This window comes from Camelus dromedarius, chromosome 10 (genome assembly GCF_036321535.1).
Source record: "Camelus dromedarius isolate mCamDro1 chromosome 10, mCamDro1.pat, whole genome shotgun sequence".
In the NCBI taxonomy this organism is placed as follows: domain Eukaryota; kingdom Metazoa; phylum Chordata; class Mammalia; order Artiodactyla; family Camelidae; genus Camelus; species Camelus dromedarius.
In genome coordinates, this window is record NC_087445.1 from 35,766,720 (window position 1) to 35,786,043 (window position 19,324).

Here is a 19,324-nt window from a genome sequence, read left to right on the forward strand (position 1 = left end):
TCAGGCAGAGAAAGCAGAGACACTACAGTTTATAAAGAAGCTGCAAGTACAACGTGATGTATTGAATAACCCATCACTGACTACACGTCTCCCTGAGGTTTCTTTTACAAGTTCACCGTCCCTTATCTGAAACTCTTGGGACACATGTTTTGGAATTCAGAGTTTTTCAGAAATATGCTACATGTACTATATTGTATTACATGATACTTCCAGCAGAGCCTGGGGGTGGCCCCATAATTAAGCCCGTGGATATATTCCCATTGAAATGTATGATTATTTGTACTACATAGAATAAATAAAGATCATAAATAGACTTACATCACCAGTTCAGGTTAGATTTTGCTGCCAAATATAGTTTGAGCACCAAACCTTTGGTTTTCAGAGACAAAATCTGAAATTTCAGAATTGCAGCTAAGGGTTTGTGGATTTATAGAATCTTCCTCTGTGTAATTCCACAAAGCGAGCAACTGCTTGAACCGAACTCATGAATCACTAGGATGCTATGAATCAAGAATCTGGGTCCAACTGAAGCAACTACATGTCCATCAACAGATGACTGGATAAAGATGTTGTGGTATATTTATACAATGCAATACTACTAAGCCACAAAAAAGAATAAAATAATGCCATTTGTAGCAACATGGATGGAACTGGAGATCCTCATTCTAAGTGAAGTAATCCAGAAAGAAAAAGAAAAATACCATATTATATCAGTAATATGTGGAATCTAAAAAAAAAGGAGTTCCAGTCAAGATGGCGGAGTAGTAGAAGCACAAGCTCGCCTCTCCTTGTAACTACAACAAAACCACAACCATCAAAAAAAAGACCGGAACCTAGCAAAAAAGATCTCTGCAACTGGAAACATTATAAGGGAACCACAGCAGGATGGTAGGAGGGGTGTGCTCGCGATATAATTGGGCCCCATACCCCTGAGGTGGACGAACCACCAGCTGAAGAATAGTTAAGTCACAGAGGCCGTCCCACAGGAATGAGAGCTCTAAGCCCCACGTCAGGCTCCCCAGCTCAGGTCCCAGCATTGGGAAGAGAAGGAGACCCCAGGACATCTGGTTTTGAAGGCCATGGCAGGGTTGGCTCTGGGAGCCTCATGGGACTCGGGGAAATGAACACTCCATTCGCTTGAGAAACATACACGGAAACTCACGTGCACCAGGTCCAAGGGCAGAGGCAGTGACTTCACAGGAACCTGGGCCAGACCTGCCTGCTGGATTTGGAGGGTCTCCTGGGGACGTGGGGGATGGATGCGGCTCACTCAGGGGACAGAAAAGCTGGTAGCAGACAGACATTCTGAAAGTGTTCATCTACATGAGCTTCCCTGGAGGCTGACATCTTGATTGCATCATTAGCACCAAGACCTAGTCCCACCCAACAGCCTGTAGGGAAGCCTCAGGCCAAACAACCTACAGGGTGGGAACACAGCCCCACCCATCAGCAGACTTCCTAAGCCACAAAGGCCTCTAGACACAGCCCTATCCACCAGAGGTCCAGGACCAAGCTTCATCCAGCAGTGGGCAGGCACTGGCTCCTCTTGCCAGGAAACCTGCATAAGCCTCTAGTCCAGCCTCATCCACCAGGGGCAGATACTAGAAATAAGAAAACAACAATCCCAAAGCCTGTGGAAGGAATCCACAAACACATAGAAAGATAGATGATAGGAGGCAGCGAAGAAATATCTCCCAGGCCAAGGCACAAGATAAAATTCCAGAAGAAGAAATAAATGATGAGGAGATAGGTAATTTATCTGAGAAAGAGTTTAAAGTAATGATGGCCAAGATGTTCAGAGAACTCAAGAGGAGTATAGATGCGCATAGTGAAGTTTTTAGCAAAGAGATGGAAAACATAAATACCCAGGATTGAAGAACAAAATCACTGAAATGAACAATACACTAGAAGGAACCAAGAATAGACTAAATGAGGCAGAAGGACAGATCAGTGAGCTAGAAGACAGATTAGTGGAAATCACTACTTCAGAACAGAAAAAATAAAAACAAAAGGAATGAGGATGGTTTAAGAGAACTCTGCGACAACATAAAGCCCTCTAATATTCGCATCATAGGGGTCCCAGAAAGAGAAAAGAGAGAGAAAGGACCTGAGAAAAATTTTGGAGAGGTAATAACCAAAAACTTTCCCAACTTGGGAAAGGAAATAGTCACCCAAGTCCTGGAAGCGCAGAGAGTACCACACAGAATCAACCCAAAGAGGAACACACCAAGGCACATAGTCATCAAATTGACAACAATTAAGGATAAGGAGAAAATATTAAAACTAGCAAGAGAAAAGCAACAAATAAGATACAAGGGAACTCCCATAAGGTTATCAGCTGATTTTTCAGCAGAAACTCTACAGGCCAGAAGGGAGTGGCATGATATATTTAAAGTGATGCAAGGGGGAAACTTAAACCAAGAATACTCTATACATCAAGGCTCTCATTCAGACTTGATGGAGAAATCAAAAGCTTCACAGATAAATAAAAGCTAAAAGATTTCAGCACCACCAAGCCAGCTTTACAACAAATGTTAAAAGGACCTTCTCTAGTCATCAAACCATAAGAAAAGAGAACAAAAAGAAGAAAGAGAAAAAAAAAAAAAAAAGACCTATAAAAGATTGCTTTGGCTGTTCGGGGTCTTTTGTGGTTCCTTATAAATTTTGGAATAGTTCTAGTTCTGTGAGGAACGTCGTGAGTATTTTGATGGGGGTTGCTCTGGATCTGTGGATTGCTTTGGGAAGTGTGGCCATTTTGATAGCGTTGATTCTTCCAATCCAAGAGCACAAGAAATCTTTCCATTTCTTTGTGTCATTTCGGGTTTCAGAGTATAGGTAACCTCCTTGTGAATTTTATTTCTAGGTATTTTGTTGTTTTTGATGTAATGGAAATAACTCTGCCAGTTATAAAATTCTGGTTCTTGAAGTGAAAAAAAAAAAAAGTAAATGAAGGACCGCAAATGGAAAAAATCCTTCTTTTTATGGGTGAGTTGTATTCCATTACATATATATATATGTATGTGTGTGTGTATATATATATATACACACTAAATGAAAGAAGCCAGTCTGAAAAGGCTACAAACCGTAAGATTCCAACTAAATGAAATTCTGGTAAATGCACAGCTACAGAAACAATAAAAAGATCATGGTTTCCAGGGATTTGGGGAGAGGGAGGGAGGGAGGGAGGAATGAATAGATGGAGCACAAGGGATTTTTAAGGCAATGAAATTATTCTGTATGATACTACAGTGGTGGCTACATGTCATTGTGCATTTATCAAAGCCCATAGAATGTACAACATCAAAAGCGAACCCTAATATAAACTATGGACTTTGGTTGATAATAATGTGTCCATGTTGGTTCATCAATTGTACCAAATATGCCACACTGATGAGGGATGTTGAGGGTAGGGGAGTATATATGTTTGGGTAGCGAGAGCTATGTGCGAACTCTGTATTTTCTGCTCAGTTCTTTTGTGAACTTGAAATTGCTCTAAAAGAATAAAGTCTATTAAAAAAAAAAAAAGAAAGGAAAAAGAAGACACTAATGAATTTATCTACAAAATAGAAACAGACTCGCAGACTTGGTAAACAATCTTCTGGTTACCAGGGAAAGGGGTTGGGAGGAGATAAATCTGGGAGTTTGAGATTTGTAAATGTTAGCCACTAGATATAAAAAAACAGATTTCTTCTGTATAGCACAGGGAACTATATTCACTATTTTGTAATAACCCTTAATGAAAAAGAATATTTAATAAATGGAGAAAAAAAAAAAGAATACGGGTCTGGAAAGGAAGGAATTACTCAGCACCACATCCTTCCACACACAGTGGATCCACTTGCAATAGGAGGTCCTTTGTTGAGTGGCATTTGGTATGTATCAGTAGGACCTGAAAACACACAAGTGCATTGCAAGTACATGTGCACCCAGTGGACATCTGCAGGCTCACCAGAAGGCAGAAACCCAATGACTGATATCCAGCTAGGCAGGTGCAGGCAAGACAACCGATATCTCCCAAGTGTGTTTGAAAGGATCTTATTACCTAAGATCCTAAGGGGGTTGTTGCCTTGAGAACCATAGGTAAGGATAATTAACTCAGCTCTTCATTTTAGTGACTATTCAGTTCTAGATACACTTTCTTGCAGACATGGCTGCCTAATAATTGCCAGCCCTATACTCAGGACATATTTCCTCTCCTGGAAGGTTAACATGGCACTTGTGGCTGCTACATCCCTGAGCGTGAGCCTGGACCATGCTCTTCAAACAGGCCACACGCTGGATGGCCTCTGGCTTCTGTCTCCTGAGTTTCCGATTAGCAAACCGGAGGCAAAACAGCCTGGACAATGTGGGTCTTAGGATGGCTTGGAAACCAGGTGAGTAGCTTTCTGTCTGTTCCTCACTGTGGGTTTTTATTAGCAAAGGAACATATAGAAATTTCTTGACAGGAGCCTTGACTCATATGAAGTCAAGAAATTAATATTTTACTTTGGACTTATTATTCATATAGGAAATCACAGCTTGATGAGGAGACAATTTAATTTTTCAACTCAAGACGTATTATTTCTTGAGCATGTATTATGGGTCACTGTGCCAGGTGTAAGCTTTATCTGAGAAAGAGTTTAGAAACTATAGAGTATGTGTGTGCAGGTAAATGTGAGTGTGGAACTTGGAATAGCCTTAGGATCCAACTTTGACTAATGCGTTGTAAGTAGAAAAGTTTACTGGAAAGCTTAGAGGCATATTCAGCTGGCGTGGGCTTTGGCCTACACTATACCCTAGATGCATGAAGGTGGAGGAAACATCTTGGACTTTTAAGGATCAAAAACAGAGGCAAAGATGGCAGAACAGAAAGAATGGAAAAAGCCTGTTCCGTGTTGTTGTTTTCTCATCCCCTCTTTAAATCTTAGAGGTACTGGACCTACTCTGGACTGTCTGCCTCCAGATATTTTGTGATGTGAAATAAAATAAAAGCCTACCTTGTTTGGCCACTGTGGTTGAGATTCTGTTACAATATCCTCTAGAGTTTTTTCTCTGCATATATAGACATAAAAATTCTAACTCAAACAACAGTCTATGAAGCAGGTAATATTTTCCCTATTTTTAAAAAGGAAAACAGGTTCAGGTAGGTCCAATGAGCTACCTCCGTCACACACCTGGAAAGTGACCACACGGGGATGTAGGCCCAGGTCTGTGGGACTCCAATGCCCAATGCTCTTTCTCCTGTAGTATGTGCCTCTCTCCAGAGTTCTTGGACTGGCAGAGGAGGATACTCCTCCAAGTCTCATTTTGAAAGTACACATTGTGGAGGGAGGGTATAGCTCAGTGGTAGAATGCCTATTCAGCATGCAGGGGGTCCTGGGTCCAATCCCTAGTACCTCTATCAAAAAATAAATAAATAAACCGAATTACCTTCTCCCCACAAAATAATTTTTTTAAATAGAACACAGTTACACGACTTGAAGCAACATCATTAACACTGCACTTGTTAAAAAGAAAAATGAGTTAGCTCAGCTCCTCTTGCTTTTCCTAATACTTTTCCTTTTTGCAAAATTGTTTTCAATCCCTGTTCATCTGCATGCAGAGCTGCAGTTATTCCATACTACTACTTCTTATTCTGCTTTTTTCCGCTAACAATGGTATTCCTTCAGGTTTCTGTACATCTCACAATATTTTACAGTATTTTAAATTAAAAAATACCTAATACAATCTGTACAATGATGAAGGGGGAAGAAAAATCATCTGTGTTATCACTACCCCAAATAAAACACAAAGTTTGCCTTTTTGGCTTATTTCGTTCCTATCCTTTTGCCTACGCATTTCATTTTTGCATTGGGGTAATCATAGCATGTGAATTTTGTGTACTGTCATTTACACTGAGTATTGTTAGCCCACAAGCTCCATGAAGACAAAACCATCTTCACTTTTTGTTTATCACTGCATCATTTGTGCTTAACGCAGTAAAGCTGGCTCAGTAAATATTTGTTGACTGAATAAATACTGCCTCATACTCCTCATACATATATATGTATATATATATCCACATAAAATTTCTTTTAGTGGATATGCTTTAATTTATTTAACTTTCCCCTAATTATTGGGTATTTCCATTTTGTCAATCTTTTTCTCTTATGAATAATGTGTAGATGAAAAGTTTTGTGCATATACTTTTCTCTGCATTTGTACTACTTATCTAAAGATAGCAGCCCTAGGGTAAAATCACAGGGTTAATGATTTTTTACAAGTCTTTTTGCATTTTCTGAAAACACTTTAAAAACAGCTGGAGCAGTTTGCAAAGGCAGTAGCAATGTAGCAGTGTCACCACACCCTCACCTGTGCAGGTTTTGTTATGTTTTTAAATTGTTGCTATTGACTTAAGCTGAAGAATCCCTTAATCAATTAACATTCTTACATAACCTCAGTTTAGTCTCACAGGCATCCCAAAGAAATACTTATTAAAATGTTAGCTCATTGTTTGGTCATGTCCCTAATACCCTCGCTATTACCCATAATAAGCCCACATGCAATTCAACTGTCTCTCAGCCTCTAACTTCTATGATTGACCAATGCATGTAGATACCAGTTATAATTATTACAGAACTATTATTTTATTGTCTGGAGCTTTTTAAGCATCATAGTAAGAAAGATGATTTTTACATGAGACACTGTAAGTAATCATATCCTTGTTTTTCTATTAAGTTGTTCAATGGGTTTATCTCTATCTATATTTATATATATTTCCATCTCTAACTTTCTCCCTGGAAATCCCAGCACCAGGGAAAGTATGCTTTTCATGCATATTTAAAATTAATATTCACCAGAGGCTTAACTAAAGCTAGAGTGATCTTTGGACTAACAAGTGATTAACACAAAGTACTATATCTTTATGAGCTGTTTGTCAAAGTCCAAATAACTAGCATTGTTGAGTGCCAGAACACTGGCAGCGTGCCACTTATTTGAACTGAAATTTTCTTAGAAAAACTTTCCAAAGCTTTGGCCATAGGAACAATGAATCTGGAGGTAATCCCTGACTTGAAATAGAAAGTTATAAATTGAATGACTTAAGTCCAAAGTAAAGTGGACCATGAAGGGTGTTAAAGGGGATGGAAGTAACCTTTAACCTGGTGATTGCTGAGCATGGCTCTAGTCTCTCTGCTCAACACCGTGACTGACAGCTACACATCGCAGGGTGTTTACCTGTCCCATTTCTCTTCTGCTCAGGGAGAAGGTGGGGCTGCTGTCTGCTGTGGCCCCTGGGAGGAGGGACCTGGCACAGGAGCAACCGTGCTCTCAGGTGTGGCTAGAGATGAGGCCAGGGTGAGGAGTGTGGAAGGAGTACTTAGCAGCCCCTTGATGTATGCAATCATGGCCTGCTTGTTTCTGGGAGCTGCAACTGGCCACATTCACTCTTCACCCAGCACCAAGGCCCCATGACCATGATCTCCCACCAAGTCCCCCTCCAGACAGACACGTTCCATCCTACTAGGATCACTGCAACTGCCAGCCAACAACACCTGGCAGATCTTCTAGTCCACCTCATGCATTCATTTTACTTTTGCTTTTAATTAAATTCAAAACAGTACCTCAAAAGTACAGGTCTGTCTTCACCATGATTCCCTCTTCCCCCTAAATCACGGCCTCTCCCACTCACTTCTCCGGTTAACCACCGTTGCCAAGATGCTGAGCAACCTTCCAGCCCTTTTCCTCTTCATTTGCATATAGATGTGCATGCATCTATTGCATAAATAGGTTCATAACATGTGTATTGTCCTGCCACTTGCCTTTTTCTTTTTTTTTTTTTTTAAGCAATGTGTCTTGACGAACTTTGCATTTTGGTTCATTCAGATTCGTTCACTGCCTTTAACGAATGGAGAACATTCCTCTGAGTCGGTCAGCAGAAATAGCTTAAAAAGTTGTGATGTGACACTCAAATCAAAGCCAAGAAAGCCATCCAGAATTCAATTCAATCCCTCTCCCTCAATTTTTATACAGGAAAAATTTCAAACTTACAAAATAGTGGAAAGACTAGGACAGTGAATACACGCATACACTCCACTAGATTCAACAATTGTTACCACTTTAATTGGCTATTATTTTAATCTCTGCTAGAGTTGTGTGGTTCTAAGTTGAGCTGTATATGAAAAAAAGCAGGATTCATTAAATCCCAAGGTCTTAAGAATTAGGGAGAAAAGACATTTACAAACTGTAAGAGCCAAGGAAATATAAAATCTCAAGTGACTGACTGGGGTAGAAGGTGCAGACTTCTGAATAGAAGAATTAGTAACCTAGGGATGTGGGTTAGAAGGCCACCTCTTCGTGAAATTATGGAGTAATTAGCATAAGCACAAATGAGGTTTAGTGCATTTCACCCAGATGCATTTCTCTGGTAGCTATGACGGCAACTTCAAATACATTTAGACAATACCCCCCAAGACATGGGATGATGCATATATTTCCTTGACGGGTAAAAAGAAGAATCACTCTTGTCTACAAATTCTGATCATACAATGGTCTGAAATTCTTTCCTCAAAGTTCACAAAGAAACGAATCATCAGTCTAGAGGATGGGCATCTTTTCACGCAAAGGAAATTTTTTATATCAAATATAGAAATGGAATATTATACAGAAATAAAATTGGATGAAATATAGCTATACTCAACAACCAGAAGAAATCTTAGAAATATAATTTGCAGTGAAAAGAGCTGGTTGCAGAAGACTACATACATTCTATTCTTATAAAGCTCAAAAACTAATGAATCCAAACAATATATTGTTTAGGAAGATGGACATGTCTTGGTAAAAAAAAAAATTATGAATGCATAATTTAGGATAGTGACTACCTTGAAATGGATGGAGAAGGGTGGGGGTTAGGACCTAGAAGCACGTCACATCATCAAAAGCACTGGTAATATTCTGTTGATTAATAGTGGGGTTGGATTCATGTATTCACTTTATCATATGCTCCCAAGTTACTTGTATTATTTTGTATATATCAAAATTACATAATAAGATCTTGTAAGTGAAAACAGAAGCTAAACTTACAAAATAGAAAAATAGAAAGTGTAAAGTTAAACCCTAAAGAACAACTAGGGTTTGGAATTTGTAACTTTAATTAATTGAATATTCATTTTGGAACCAAAGCAAGCCTCTGAAGAGTCCATACAAAAAAACCATCCTGAAAGGCACCAAAATACATTTAGCACACTGTCCAGATGTACCATTATTTATCCAGCCATTTTTTTAGTGACACCTAATCTTAAATTTTTGCTACTCCAACACACAGGAATAAGCATTCTTAACTATACTGCCTTCAAATATGTGTGTTAAGTATTTGCAAGGAAAGGGTAGATACCTAGAAATGGAGTTGCTGGGTCAAAGAGTGAGGAGACTGAAGTTGAGATGCAGGGAAGTTAAATATAAACTCACAAAGGGGTGAGGGGTAGGGAATTGGAGGAAGGTGGTCAAAAGGTAAACTTCCAGTTACATAATCATAAGATAAAAATTATAAGCTAAATAACTATGAGGGATGTAATGTACAACATGATAACTACAGCTAACACTGCTGTATGATATACAGCAAAGTTGTTAGAAGGGTAACTACTAAGAGTTCTCATCACAGGGGTTTTTTTTTGTTTGTTTTCCTTTTATTGTATCTGTGTGAGATAATGGATATTAGCTGAATGCATTGTGGCAATCATTTCACAGTATGTGTGAATCAAACGTCATGCTGTATGCCTTAAACTTATGCAGTGATGTATGTGAATTATTTCTGAATACAATCAGGAAAAAAATGGAAAACTCAGAATCACACAGGCAGAAGGTAGCAAAGTCAAGACTAGAAACAAGGCTCTTTCTGGGGCTCAATGGTGCACCAGTTGCCTGTAAAGAAAACACCTGTCTTATCAAGGCAAGTGGCCCACTTTAGACTGTGATTTGACGCCTTCCCGATCCTGTCTGTCCAGCCTGCAGGTAAAGCACAGTATTGATTTCAGAACCTCAGGACACAGAAAACAAGAGCTCCCTGTCACAAGAGGCAGAATAGGGCTTTGTCTCCCGGAAAGGCAAGATGGTTTCTACGGGACTGCCTTGGGGCCAGTGGCAGAAAGGGAACCTCTGCTGAGCTCCAAGTGAGAACCCAGAGTTCTTGCCCCGTTTTTCAGAGTACAGCCCCTGTGACCCATGGAGGTGTCTCTTTATTTCTAAGAGCAGATTTTGCAATGTTTAGTCTTCAGAGTGGAAGTATTTCTTAGTTACTGAAAATGCCCTTTTGCTGATTACAGGAAATCACAGACAAAGGCATACATACAGCCTGTCCTCAGAATGAAACGAGGGGGTGGGGAAAAACAAACGCCAGCTACCAGCTGTGCCAGCCAGAGTCCTTCCTACCTGAACACATTCAAAGAAAATCCAAATTCCAAGTCTTCTTCTCTGAAATGTTCATTTCAGATACAAAAAGAAATTAAACAGATGTTTTATTTTGTATGCACATGCATACATATACATATATATAAAAGAAATATGCCACTCAAACATATGTAGTAGCAACACCAACTCGATATCGTTGATTTGATCAGTGATGCATGATTAAAATATTTAAAATTTTTTCCTAAATTTTTCCCAACTTAGGGACTATCAGGTGTCCCCAAATATCTCATCATGTTTTAGTGGTTGGTTGGTTTGAATTGGGACCCAAACAAGAAACACATGTTGTATTTCATCAATATCACTTAAGTCTTTTAATCTATAAGTTTCTTCCCCCATCACTTTTAATGCCTCGCTACTCTTTGAGGAGACTGGGTCATTTGTTTTTTTGGGTTTCTCACATTCTGGGTTTTGTTGATCATGCTCTCTAGTAGTATTAACATATTCCTCTGTTTCCGTAGTTCCTATAAACTAGTTGGATCTAGAAGCTTGATCAGATTCAGGTTTGCTCTTTTTTGGCAAGAACGTGTCATTCACAATGTTGTGTATTTCTATCAGATTGCACATAATATCTGGTGATCTTTTTTTGTGTTATTAGTGGCCATCAAGGATCGCTGCCTTTATCCGTTATTTTATTAGGGTCTTGGAAAATGCTGATATTCAAATTTTGTCTTTCCTTATTTGCTAAAATAATTTCCTCATCAACTATTTAGTTATCCTGACACACTGCTTGTACATTTGTTAGCCTGGGTTTCCCAGGAAGCAGAGTCTTGAGACACGTGCTTTATTGAAGGTACAGTCCTAGGGAAATAAGTGAGGAGTGGGAAAGCTGAAAGAGCCAGTTCATGGGCGCCTCACCCAGCAAGGCTACAGCTTCAAGCACCTGACTGGTTGATTCTCTGGGACTTGATTTCTAAGAAGACATATAGACTGAGTCTCGCTCAATACAAACTGAGTCCCAGGATAGTTCATCCTGGGGCAAGAAGAAATCTTTATCAGTTTCTATCCTCTACTGGTCAAAGGTTAGACCATGAAACATTAACTCATCCACTCTTCAGGGTGGTATATGCATAGGCACCTAGATAGTTTCCATAAATCCCCAAACTGACATTAACAAAACAGCACTAGGGTAGGAGGTAGGAGATGATGTTATTTTGGGTTGTTTCTGCATGAAGCTGGACAGAGCCCACCTAGAACTTGTTGCTGCAGCAGTGGCCTGAATAAGAGACAAGTGAGGCAAAGAAGATCTGAAGTGGTACAGAAGAGGCAGGTAAAACGTATAATTCTTTCTCTTGTAATTTACCAGCTTTCAAAATAGTGAATTAGTTCTATTGCAACAGAAACGTTAACCAATTGTGTTTTTTTAAGTATCATTATGATTCATGGATATGTACATATCTGATATGTCTCAATTCATTGCAGTTATTTTTCTTACTGATGCTCAAATTTAGCCCACTTTGGTCAGTGGGTGCTTCTACATACAAGTTGGCTCCCAATTTCATTTCGTGTGAACCTTTAGTTTTTGATAGCTTCCTTATTTTCTGAATTGACAAGTTCTTATTTTGGATACTTCTTGCCCCTAACCTAAAATCAATCACTTTTTCAAGTAGGAATAATTCCTTTTAGGGAAAAATGGTAGAGACCACAACCTCGGATCTAAGAGTACTTATTCCTACCACGTTGGTCACTGTTTGGTGGACATTTTGAGTAAATAGACTTGGAATTTTTTTTTTTAAAGAAAAATATATTGTGAATTCTAAATAATTCCCATTCCAATTTAATATTGCTTAACTCTTACGTTGATCGCTTTTAAACTGAAAAATATTGATTAAGAATATTAACATAAATTACTTACTACTAATATTATGATTACTGAGAAGTAGTTTATAGGTTTTTGTTTTTAACATTCTCTTTATCCTCAGGGTATATTCCTAAGGGATGCAGAGTCAAAGAAGTGTGCTTTAAAGTCACCTGACAAAATTCCCCTATACATGGTTAAGACACCAACTTGATACCGACATTCGTTTGCTGCATTTTGCTTTTGCTTTTTAAATTTCTGATTTAATTTTTTCATAATTATGTAAAATTTACATCATTCCAAAGTCAAATACACAAAGTAAGACAGAGAAGTCTAGTTTCTACACTCATACTTTTCATCTTGTTCCATCTCTCTCCAATAGGTAACCATTTTATTTAATAATTTATTTTTCCATTAAAAAATAAGCAAATGTATTATGTATTCCTGCTTTCTTAGATAAAGAGTAAGATACCATATACACCTTTATTTATCTTGCTAACACTTTATGCTTCAGACAAACTACTGTTCATCTTTTTAAAAAGGATACTGTCCTCTAGGTTCAGTCTACCCACTTCTTGGAATAACTTCTTGATAAGTACCCCCAGAAGTCTAAACTAAATGAACTTGAGTTTTATTCATTCCACCACTTCTGGCAAAGGTTTGTGCAGGGAGGAGAGGAGGGCTTGGCAATCATACGCAAAGCTATCTTGAATGAATAAGGGCGTGACCTTCCCAGGATTTTTTGGGGGTTATACACATAACCTAAAATTGATCATTTTAACTATTTTTAAGCATGCAATTCAGTGGCATTAAGTACACTCACATTGTTGTGCAACCAACAGCTTTATCCATCTCTACAACTTTTTCATCATCCCAGATCGACACTCTGCACCCATTAAACAAACAGTAAGTCCTCATAACCTTCCCAGAATTTTAAACAGGACTAAATGGAAGGAACACCTGCTTGCCAGTTGCAGACTGAGGTACTAGGACGATTCTGCCTTTCCAGCTGAGCAAGGATCCCCGTTGTGACTAAGCCGGCTCTCGGGTCAACGCTCCCGCCCTCACCTATTGTCCCAGCGGGAAGAACCGGTATTTCCGGATTGGAGTCTCAGACCCTGTGATCCCCGGCTAAGGGTGAGGTTGGTGGAGGAGGGGAACGGAAGCTGATCATAAAAGTTAACTTTCCACCAAAATAATTAACCTGCTTTCCTATCCCACCCCCACAAAAACAAAGACCCCCAACACCAATCAGACACCCTCAACGGCCCACAACCATCCTCCCATTGTCTTTGAAAGGGTAACCAATCTGACCCCTTCCTTGCCCACCTCCCTGGAGAGGATCGACAAGCCGACCTGGGCGCGAATAAAGAAAGCAGCACAGCAAATTCCGCTCGCCCTTGGGCGAGAAGAACGCTCAGCGGCAGTTTTGTAGAGAAGGAAGGAGGCAGGGGAGCCGGCGCGCGGGCTCAAGTGACAAGGCGGTCCCTGCGGCCGCAGCCCTTGCCCCACCGCTGGGTGGCGTGTGTGAGCCCCACTAGGTCCTTCCCGATACCCCCAAAGTAGCGCCGCAATAAGCTCCGTTTCTCTAGCGGGGTTCGCGCGCGCTTAGCACTCTCGGGGGCTCAAAGGAGGTAGGCGACAGCTGCTGCCCACTCTCGTCCCCTCCAGGCCGCAGCTCTCTGGCTCACTGCCGCCCCAATCCCCCTGCCCACATCCTCGGTTTTTTTTTTTTTTCTTTCTCCCAAACCCCAAACAGGAAATAGCTTGAGTCACAATAATACACAGGAGCAGCGGCCGAGGCCACTCGCCCCCGCCCATTCCCGGGGCCGCCTCCAGCACTCCAGCTCCGTGAGGCGCCGCCGGCGACGCGCTCCAGGAGCGCGGGGGACACCCACCCAGCAACCCGCGCCGGGTCAGAGGCACCCAAGCGCCCGCCAGAGCCGTCCTCGCCCTGCGCCCGACTCCACCGACTGCGGCCGCCACCGGCCTCCAGGCGAGTACCCTCCTCCCTCTCCCTCCCGGCCACCAGGCGCCCGCGGGCGTCCGGGGCGCTGCCCGCCGCGAGGCTGGAGAAGAGCCGCCCCAGGCACAGCAGCCGCGCTCGGGCGGCGCCGGGACACCTTCCTCAGGTCGCGACTTTGGCGGGGGAGGGCTTTGCGGGGTGTGGCGCGACGCTTTGCTCCCTGAATCCGTCGTTGGGGCGGAGGTGGGGGGCAGCGCGAGGAAATTCGAGTTGATGCCTCCCCACCACCCCGTGGATTTGGGGCGTACTTTATTGGGCAGTGATTCTTTTTTTTCCTTTCTGGGGATGCTTAACTGACGCTTACCTCCCCATCCCCTCAGGGTATAACAGCGCGTCACAGGGTTTCCCTTGGGGAAGCGTCTGGAAGTGAGTGCGAGCGCGCTAGTGGGGCAGCTACAGGTGTCTGAGAGCCACTTTCTTTTTCCTACCTGGCCTGGAGCCTTCTCCCTCCAGGGGTGGGAACTGTTTCACTTTCTGCTGAGCTTCTCTTTAACCAGATTAAAAGGGCCTCTGAGTTTCTGTTGGCGCCGTCAGCGCTCGCAGTGTCTGGAGCGGACAGGAGCTGGCGTCCTGGATTTGCGCGGCCGAGGGGGGCTCTGGGTAATTAAGAGTGCGTGGGGGCTGCGCGAGCTGCTTCCCGCGGGACCTCGGCCCGGGAGCCTGAGAACTCCGCTCACCTGGGCGCGCGGACGAGCCTGCAGGTGCTCGTCCGCGCGCGCAGCCCGAGAGCGGGGGTCTGTGCTCTCAGCGCGGCGACGTTCCAGAACTTTTTTTTTTCCTCCCCACTTTCGGACCCATTTGTAAGGGAGGGGCCGAGCTTGTTAACGTGCTGGGCGTTGTCAGTCTTCGCGGGCTGCATCGCAAGGTTCTTCTGTAGGGAACTCAGTCAAAACTGAGTTGGACATCTTTCTGTTGGATAAAGGCCACTGAATTCCAGGCATTCTTCGAGCTTGAGAAGAGTATTTTCAAGACTATTTTGAAGTCTGCATGAGGGTTTTCTGCGAAACTGGCTCTCTGTTAACTATCCTTTAGGTGGGTGGCTGTTTCCGCGTCCCGGAGGTGGGTGGGAACGCTTGGGAGGCCCCCTTTCAGCCGGGCCTGCTAGTCCAAGTTGCTCAACGCATGTTTACAAACGGTGGATGGCAGCTAAGTCCTTAGCCAGTTCTCTTGAAAGGTGTGATCAGCCCTCTGTGTTTCCTGGTGAGGAGACCGTGGTTCTAGAGGCTTCTTAGGTTGACAGGGTAACTGTCTTTGAAGCGCTCTGGAGCCTTGCTGCTTCGAGTAAAACCCACGGACCAGCAACAGCGGCTTCACCTGGGGCCTGTTAAATATACAGGCTCTCAGGGCCCAGGCAAACCTGCTGAACCAAGAACCCCAGGGGGGGGTCTTTGCAGATTGACATTTTGAGAAGCACTGGCATAGGGTATGTTGGGGTGAGTTTCTTGTCCAGTTTAAAGAAGTGATTTACACTATGTTTCCCCACATACCTGACAGCCCGACGTTTGAACCTTCACCTCACCAGACCCGGAGGAACACACCACGGCCCCCTGGATCGCAGCCCTTCCATCCCAGGGTGGTAAGCTCCCTGAGGAAGACTTGGACCTGTGGCTAGCACACTGGCCTGTAAGTGTTTTGTTTCTAGAGACTTATATCCTTTTATTGTTATTATAATAAAATACACGTAACATAAACTTTGCCATTTTTTGACCATTTTTAAGTAAACGATTCAGTAGCATTAAGTACTTTTACAATGTTGTGCAACCGTCACCACTGTCCTTTTCCAGAACTTTTTCATCATCCCAAACAGAATCTCTGTACCTATTAAATGAGACCCTATTCCCCTCTCTTTCCAGCCCCAGAGCTTCTGGATACTGTTAATGACATTTTTTTTTTTTTTTGTAGGGTACAGAAAAGGTTGAATTGGGAAGTAAAGTAAAATCATGTTCGTAGAATTTGAGTAAACACTTGGAAATTCCTGGGTCAGTGGCCTGGTGACCTGGTAACTACAGGTTCTTTTTTTCTCCTCTTCATTTTTTTTTTCTTCAGTAAAAACTGGGACTGAACCCAGGACCTCATGCATGCTAAGCACATGCTCTACCACTGAGCTACTCCCCAACCCCACTCCAGGTTCTTACAGTGCATGTGCTTTCTTTTAATAGAGAATTGATTGGAAAGAAATGGAGCTCCCCAGGGCTCAAACTTCACTAATTAAATGAGTGTAGATGCCTGGTAAAATCTATCTCAGCACTTCTTTTAACTGGCTTTATTTTAGACGTCCTGTTTACATCAGGTTTAGGTTTTTTTTTAAACTGACTCAAACTTTTTGAAAGTAGTTGGAATAAACCTTAAGACAAAGAGTTGTTGCTTGGCATATATATATATATATAGAGAGAGAGAGAGAGAGAGAGAGAGAGATCATAGCAAGACTTCAGAAAGATTTGAAATAATTTTCTAAAATACCACTGTTTTGTTTCTGCTTTAATGTTAAGTGACTCTAATGGTCCGATGACATTATTTCTAGTTGTAAAAACATTTGTATAATTAAGAAAAGTTTTGTAATAATGAAAGTCATCTACTTGCATCTGCTTAGAATTGTCCAGGTTGTGGTTTGAGGACTTGCTTTTCAGTGAGGACAGAAATGTGAATTGGCAAGCTAATAAAAATGGTTTCATTCATGATCTAACAAAGTCATTGTTATAGATCAAGAATGTGGTTCAGAATTCATAAGTGATCAGAGATAGTGGGAAGATTTAATAAATAGCTGAACAGTGGCAGATCCTTCACAATTTTCCCAGTTTCTTTTTTCTCTAAGATGCTTTACTTTTCTTGTATTATGACTTTCATTACAATGAGGCTGTCAACTTATAGGAAGGAACTTATAGCTTCCTTTGATTGAAAAGTCCCTTTGAAATGATGAATGAAGATAATTCAAATAGGCAAGATTTGATCATTCAAATAGGCAGAAAATTCTCCCTTTTCAGGAGATTCTTGTATTCACAGAATTTCAGAATGTTACTTCAGTAAAACTCTAGGAAGGCAAAGAGAAGGCTTCCCCTCCTCCACTATGTTCTCTTCTGAAACAGCAATGTAATTCAGTGTTTATTTGGTGAACAAATGCTATGTTGTAATCCACCCAAGAGAAAAAATTCCTTAGAAAGTGTTTACTGAAAGAATTTATCAGTAATTCAGTGATGCCTGGAGAATCACTTGGGGAGTTTAGTAAAAATGGAAGCTCTCCAACTGCTTCAGACCTACTGAGACTCTCTGCATTGGAATCTGTAGGTTTAGCAATTCCTTGGGTGATCCCAATGTATAATTAGGTTGGGAGTCGCTGGAGTAAACACACACACATGCAAACTAAGATACTGAAAAATTAATCTGAAAGTACAAGACAATGCAATTTTATATTAAACAAGAAATAAAATTAATAATGACTTCTTCCTTAAAATTAGGTGGTCATTGTTTCAGGTTTGATGTTGAAGACCAGCATCACCTTTTGATGTTGGTCTCATTCTTGAGATCTGAGGTTTAGAATTCTGAATGTCTAGGAGAACCCACTTGTCTCTCTAAGAGAGATCAAGGCATTAGACTATTTGGTTCAGCAACAATAAGCATTTGTTGAGTGCCTATTTTGAATCAGGTATTTTCGTAGTATGTTCTCATTAAATTCTTACAATGACCTCGAGAGAGCTATTTCTTTTTTTCTCATTTTACAGATGAGAAAACTGAAGCCAACCTAGGTCTTCCTACTGTAGACTGTGGTTCTTTCCATGGTCCTTCCATGTAAAATAATAATCCTCTGCCTACTAACTCTCCTTCACTTCCAAGAATCTATGTATTGATTAATTCTTCGTTCAGATCTCTTGGAACATCAGGCACCACATGCTTTAGGCCTTGAAGCAAATAAAAAGATGAGCCAAAACAGAAATAAATTCCAAAAGCAAAGGGTTCTTTCCATGGTACCACAAGACCTCTGATGAGTGATCGGTAGATTATACTTGGTTTAAATGCAGCATTAGCATAGCTAGTCCAGCTCCCAGAAAAATCAAGTCATGGGCATTCTTATTGCGATCAGTCAGCAGTACCAGCTCCGTGTATGGTATCTACGCAGCACCGCAAGACGCTGCACAGTGTGGAAGAAAGGGCACAAGATTCAGGTGCAGAATAACCGACACTTAGCCTGACCAGCTGACTGAGTGGGAGTAAACCTCATAAACTCGGAGCTGCCATGTCCCCAAATATAAAATTAGGGGAATAATTATCTCCCTCTATGATTATAGTAAGGACTCAAAAGAACCTTATTTATAAAAGTGCTTGTAAGCTGTAAAATGATCACAGAAACCTCTTATCTTTATTTGGGAGGAATTTGCAATGCAAAGGAGACAGAAGAAGCCACACATTCAAGGTGCCCAACACTTTTTAGTTAACTGAGTTTGTTTGTAATTCTCCTCTAACTGTAGGCCATTTAAAAAAAAAAAGCGATTTTATTGATAATTCACATGCCATACAATTCACCTATGAAGTGTACAGTTCATTGGTTTTGAGTATATTCATAGAGTTGTGCAATCACCACCACAGTCAATTTTAGGACATTTTATTGCCCTAAAAAGAACCCCTTCTTGAACCCCTTTCACCCCTTAGCTGGTACCTTCTCAGCCCCTACCTGCCCCACCCTAAGCAACCACTAATCTACTTTCTGTCTATAGATTTGCCTATTCTGGACATGGAATTATACAATACGTGGTCCTGGATTTCTGGCTTCTTTCATTTAGCATAATGTTTTCAAGGTTTAGCTACATTGTAAAATTATTGCCAAATAATTATCATTGTAAGTGTATACCACATTTTGTTTATCCACCCATCTGTTGATGGACACTTGGATTGTTTCTAATAGGCTTTTTTTTTAAACTTTGTAGGGGAGGTAATTAGGTTTACTTATTTATTTATTTAGAGAAAGTACTGGAGATTGAACCCAGGACCTCATGCATGTGAAGCATGTGCTCTGCTATTTGAGCTATTCCCTCCCCCCTGGATTGTTTCTACTTTTTTGCCTGTTACGAATAGTGCTGTTATGAACATCC

The 19,324-nt window shown here is 41.3% G+C and overlaps 1 protein-coding gene and 1 long non-coding RNA gene across 5 annotated transcripts in view; one reads left to right on the top strand and one right to left on the bottom strand.

Moving 5' to 3' along the window:
* LOC135322265 (uncharacterized) overlaps positions 1–14,928 on the bottom strand; it is a 132,170-nt gene extending 117,242 nt beyond the window's left edge. For both annotated transcript variants that reach the window (XR_010382683.1, XR_010382682.1), the window contains exon 1: positions 14,672–14,928. This is a non-coding gene — a long non-coding RNA (uncharacterized LOC135322265). The remainder of the gene's footprint in view (positions 1–14,671) is intronic.
* Positions 13,815–19,324, top strand: part of TJP2 (tight junction protein 2) — a 111,118-nt gene continuing 105,608 nt past the window's right edge. The window contains exons 1-2 of one of the 3 annotated variants that reach the window (XM_064490253.1): positions 13,815–14,213; positions 15,738–15,866. The gene's annotated coding sequence lies outside the window, so the exon portion shown is untranslated. Of the gene's footprint in view, positions 14,214–14,331; positions 14,350–15,109; positions 15,276–15,737; positions 15,867–19,324 lie in introns of those variants that run through there. The other 2 variants (XM_064490254.1, XM_031449824.2) reach the window with 2 other exon arrangements.